This window comes from Tiliqua scincoides, chromosome 11 (genome assembly GCF_035046505.1).
Source record: "Tiliqua scincoides isolate rTilSci1 chromosome 11, rTilSci1.hap2, whole genome shotgun sequence".
Lineage (NCBI taxonomy): Eukaryota > Metazoa > Chordata > Lepidosauria > Squamata > Scincidae > Tiliqua > Tiliqua scincoides.
In genome coordinates, this window is record NC_089831.1 from 9,005,616 (window position 1) to 9,011,656 (window position 6,041).

General features: G+C 47.4%; 1 pseudogene; it reads right to left on the bottom strand.

Moving 5' to 3' along the window:
* Positions 1-4,119: 4,119 nt before the first annotated feature.
* LOC136662972 (5S ribosomal RNA) lies at positions 4,120-4,236 on the bottom strand (annotated as a pseudogene).
* Positions 4,237-6,041: the final 1,805 nt, after the last annotated feature.

Below are 6,041 nucleotides of genomic sequence, written 5' to 3' on the forward strand. Positions count from 1 at the left end.
AGAATTAATTTACATTTAAAATCTGATAAATTTACATACGTTTTACATAAACGTATATATTAAAGATGAACTTACATGAATGAATGAAGGTCTTGCAATAGCTCAAGGCCTATAAAAGGCCTTACACAAAGCAAGGCTGGCCTTTCCTTTGCTGCTGCGACTGCATCACAGAGGTGAAAAAGCAAGCAGTGGAGAGAGCCCTCATCCCACAGCTCATGCAAGAGGTCAAACAGTCACCCTCACACTGAGAGCAGTTGCGTCTCCAGTGTGGGCTCCAACAAATCTCCAGAGGTCCAGAGGCTCATTGGAGACTGGGGGCTCCCTGAGGGCCGCATTGAGAGGCCTCGAGGGTCACAAGTGGCCCCAGGGCCGGGGTTTGGGCACCCCTGCTCTAGTAGGTCTATTGCCTTGTGCCTTGTTTCCACTGTGGGAAACAGGATACTGGTCTAGGGAGACCAGTGGCCTCATCCTTTTTCTTATGAGAACCTGGCCTGATTTCTACCCTGCCAATCAGGATGAGAAACCTACAAGAAAAGGCACCACAAACAAATGAATGCGTCACTTAAGAACGTGTTTTCTCCAAGTGTTCTCTTGTGTTGGTTATTATAACGATCAACTCCCCCCCCACTCTTCCCCCCCCCAAAAAAATCATGCTAACATTTCCACGCTCCATTGATAAACTAATTCCTTTTTAATGTAGTGCAGAGTCCTGTCCTATATATATATATATATCAACCAATTACGCTTTGGAAAAGATGCTTTTAATTTGGTTCCACTTCCCCAATGAGGCCGGCATTCACTCCGTCTCATTGAGCCGATTTCTTTTCCCAGAAAGCACTGGGATGGTTTCAATTGAATATGCATCTGTTGTGTTCCCCTTTTCATCACCCTCATTTTCAAGCTTGTTCTAACTTGCTTGGGTTGAAAATAGCATCTCGGCTCAGGAAGATGCCTCTCAATCTTTGAATCGTGACCTCCGCCTTGCACCGTGAATGCGAGCTCAAAAATCTAAATAAAAAAAACACATTCCGGGTATTCATGCAATCCCATCCTCATCTGTCAGCTGTCCTTCGCAAGTTGGCATTCTGGTACCCTCTGCAGCTTTTCCAGGTTCACTTCCTTCCTTTTGAAGGGCGAGAAGCATCTGGAACAAATCGGGAGCTCAGAAGCTGCCAGCCGACAAAAGGGAATTATGAGTCAGAGTTGCTTGATTTGAATTCAGGGAAATGATGACGAGGTACGTGAAACATGCTCTCCTCAAGATTCAAGCTGCAATCCTCACTCACCCTCAGGCCAGTATAAGTCCCTTGAGCCGGTCCAGAGTTGTCACAAAAGTGCCACAAGGCACTTTCGTGCCATCGCAGGAGTTGAAAGGCCACCTCCAGCGTCATTGCAGAAAACAGGAGCCCAACCACAGCTCAGGTGGCAGAGCCCAGGAATCAGACTAGAGCAGTGTTTCTCAAACTGTGGGTTGGGACCCGCTAGGTGGGTTGCAAGCCAATTTCAGGTGGGTCCCCATTAATTTCAATATTTTATTTTTAGTATAATAGCCTTGATGCTCCCATTGTATATGACTGCATTTGGGGAAATGTTACAGATCTGTACTTTTAACAGGCTACTATGTATATGCTTTTAACAATTATAGTAAATGGGACCTAATCCTGGGTAAGTGTGGGTAGGATTGCAGTCTAGGATTGTTACAAATTTGCCTGCTGGATGATGTCACTTCCAGTCATGACATAGCTTCCTGTGGGTCCTGACAGATTCTCATTCTAAAAAGTGGGTCCTGGTGCTAAACATTTGAGAAACACTGAACTAGAGGATAGATCAGAGCTCAAGGACTTAAGTCAGGGAAGGATAAGTAGTGAACGCAAAGCGAATGTGTTAGGCAGAGACCCAGCCCAGACAGGAAGCTTTTATAGCCCTTCTGGTCCATCAGGATGCTACCATCAGCCCAGGTAGGCAGAGCCACTTCATGTCATTTCATGTCTCATGAAAGAAAAGGAAGTTATGGTACTTGTATTTTATTTTATGTGATTTTTCAATCTGGACCCACCTTATCACAGCGGACCTCAAGGCAGCTCGATTTATGAAAAGCAGCTTTGAGGCAAGTCAATCTTAGCCCTGTGACATCTCCTGGGAAAGACCAGAAAGTGATGGTAAGGGTAGATATACTTTGAGTCGTAAATTATAGTCCACACATTTGTCCTCCCCATATTCACAGGAGTTTACAGTGAGAACATAATGAGAACTGCAGTTTGCAGCAATTACTGAAATTGCAGTGAAGTTAAATAATAGAAATAATAATAATAATCAAAAAAAGATTTGTGGCAAACCAGTTTCTTATGTCGTTGGGAAGAGCAGCTGAAACTGTGCATGATTTATCTTCCCAATCTGAAATACCACAATTCACCACAAAACCTCACTGTGGGTTTGCCATATTTCGCTGCCTCCCATGTGCTGTTTATAAAGGACCCTTATTCACCATTTCTGCATTTAGGTGAATGGCTTAGGCCCCAATCCTATGGCCCTGTAGCACCAGCGCTGGAGTCCAGTGCTGGCACTAGGTGTCGTAAATGTGCCATAAAGCGTGTTTTTGGCACCGGGCGAGGAGGGAGCTTTGAGCTGGGCCTAAGCACCCAGAAGACAGCATTAAGACATGCTGCCGGCTTGTGGGGTACCTTTTCGGGGTGGAGAAGGGCATGGGGAAAGTATGGGGGAGGGTGAAACATGGGGTGGGACTGGTAGAAGCTTGCAAACCCCACACAGAGCTCCTTGAGTCTGTGGCAGAGAATTAGCTGGCACAGACTTGAGGAAGCCCATTGTAGGGGTTGGGTTTACCAAAGAAGACCTCTGGTGGCTTCCTGACACCCACAGGATATAGCAGTTGCAATTTTAGTGCCGCTATTCCTCCAGCCACTGGGAAGCAGAGGATTGGGCTGCTCTTTGGCCCTTAGTTCACCTTAGTTTACGGCTTTGGGGCAAGTCACTACTGAAACATGAACATACCTATAAAAACTCCTACTAAAATCAAATGCAATCACAAACACCCATCAAGTCTTCCTATCCCACAGCATTTTTTTTTTAGCCCTACCAATTACAAGCCAATTTGAATGGAAAGGTTTTGCACCTGAAAGGTGTGCATGCTTAAACTGTGGTGTACTGCCAGAGGTACACAAGACTCACAGCAGTTCCTTCTGAACTCGCCATGCAACAATGCATACATCTGGAATCCGGAAGGCGAACTCTTGATAGCTATTGCAGTTGATATGGAGAGATTGTAATAGGAGAGTGTTTCTCAACCAGTGATACGAGTACCACCAGTGGTGCTTGAGGGAGTGTCTGGTGGTACACATGGGACCCCTGGACCCCTTCCACAGGCAGCAGGAGCAGTAATGTGACCAGACAAATAGTGGTTTGACCAGAGGCTTGGCTTGGTGGGCAGAACTCCAAAGTATTCTTTTTCACACTGGATTAAGCCCACTCTGAGCCTCTTATTGGTGTTTGTCTTGTCGCATCTGGTCTCCAAACCAGTGTGTGGTTGGTCTGTGGAACTCCTTGCCACAGGATGTGGTGATGGCATCTGGCCTGGATGCTTTTAAAAGGGGATTGGACAAGTTTCTGGAGGAAAAATCCATTATGGGTTACAAGCCATGATCTGTATGCGCAACCTCCTGATTTTAGAAATGGGTTACGTCAGAATGCCAGATGCAAGGGAGGGCACCAGGATGAAGTCTCTTGTTACCTGGTGTGCTCCCTGGGGGATTTGGTGGGCCGCTGTGAGATACAGGAAGCTGGACTAGATGGGCCTATGGCCTGATCCAGTGGGGCTGTTCTTATGTTCTTAACTACAATTCCCAGGAAGCCTTGCAGGTCTTCTTGTTATCTGGTGTGCTCCCTGGGGCATTTGGTGGGCCGCTGTGAGATACAGGAAGCTGGACTAGATGGGCCTATGGCCTGATCCAGTGGGGCTGTTCTTATGTTCTTATGTAACACCAGTTACTTCCTGTGGTACTTCCAATGTGCACTGTGGACTGTGCAAAGTGGTACAGTGGGGGACAATAGTTGAGAAATGCTGTAATAGGTTGGCAACCTTCAGTCTCGAAAGACTATGGTAGAAGCCTACAGCACCCGGTGTTCCCAGGCGGTCTCCCATCCAAGTACTAACCAGGCCTGACCCTGCTTAGCTTCCAAGATCAGACGATATCAGGCATGTGCAGGGTAACTGTTGCTGGCGCTGTAATAGGACATAGAAAGTTTGCGTGTGTGTACAATAACACACACATTTGATTTCTTCTAATAACTCAACTGTTCACTATTCACCATTTAGTGAAAATGCCTAGGGTGGAAAAACTTAGGGAACTTCCACTTCCAGCCCGGCACTCGCACGTGGATCTGCAATTGACATTCCACAAAGCACAGCCAACATCACAAACTAACCGCCTCCTCCCTGCCTTCTTTTTCTGCTGTTTTCTGCTTCACCGGGGCATGCATCCCTCCTTATAAGACGGTGCGGTTGCATCAACCCCGCAGCCCTCCCTGCAGTCATTGCACTAGGGTGCCACTTGTCCCATGATTAACAGACTTCCATTAACAAATGCGACGATGCAAGCACAGAAAAAAGTCAGTGTGGAAAACAGATGGATGTCATGGGGACCTGACTGAATCTCAAGCATTGCCTGAGGTAGGCCAGTTCTGCTGCCCCTATTGCTTTTTTTTTGGGGGGGGGGGTGTTGGAAACATGTGCACACTCCCCTGTCATCACAATAGCTGCAGCCCCCACATTACCTCCTCTCCTGCCAAAGAGATGAATTTGAAAGGGGGGGGAGATCGTAGGACAAATTCTCCCCCTGCTGACCTATTTTGAAAAAGTGCTGTTGGCAATGGGGTGTGTGTGTGTGTGTGTGATCTTTTAAGTGGTAACGGCATGATGGACTGGGCTTGGGAAGGGTGTTAGGATTTGGTGGCTGCCACCACCACAAAAACTGCCCCCTTCAGAGTCCTGATCTGTCAAACCCCTGCCCTAGTCCCCCTGCCCCACCTTCCCTATGGTCTCCTGTTCCACCCTCCCCCACCCTGTCTCCCTCCCCAAAGGTGGCACGCACTGCCGGAATGGTTTTTGTGACTGCCTGAAGGCAGAACGCTAGGGCACCACCTAAAACGTTTGTTAATCTAAGGTCTTCCTCTTTGTATTTTCCTCCTGCTCTTTCACAAGGTTGGTAGTACATCTACTCCTACTGCTGCCCCAACCTACGTCTCCGAGAGCCAGTACAAAGGGCCAGTGATCCTCGTATATCCAAATGGATGAGACTGCATACTGTGAACCCCCTCCCTTTTTTAATCTTCTAAAATTATACATATATTTTTCTACATGGTGACACGGGTTCTGTCTTCTGCTGTTCTCCACCTCCACTCACGAGCAACACAGCAATCTGAAGGCCGTAATTACAGCGTTTTGCCTCCTGATCTTGTTTGCTCTTTCTGAGTCTAAGTTAGACGAAGGACTCCTAAATAGTTATAATTACTCTAATTGCACCATGTACCTTTTTGACGCAGGGCTTCAGACTGCTGAGAAGAAAGAAAGAAAGGAAAAAAAGCTTTGGTAAATTATTGCAGAATGTCAGTTGAGGAGTCGGGGGTGGTATAGCAAACCTGTTTGTAGCCTGGTTGCCTCTCAAGACAGAAGGCATCCAAGATCTCCTGGCCAACAGGGACTGCAGTTTGCACAGTCTCCCAAGCCTAATGGCCTCAGCCCCACCTTCTGGAAATGTTGCCCACTCCACAAGTCACTGAGCGCATCCCCCTTCCTGTCTGTGCCTCTCCACCTCCAAGGCTCTGGCTGCGAATGGAAGCAGGGGAGTCACTGGGTCTTCAGTATTTTACCCAAACCTTTCAATGGTTCCTTGGGTTGGCCCAATTCCCTCTGGTGTGGAATTGGGATGTGTTGTGCGTGCCGTGGCATTGTTAGGGGGAACAGGCCACACTGGGTGACATGCACGGGGAGGGGGGATGACACCATTACTGGTCAAAATTTTTAATAT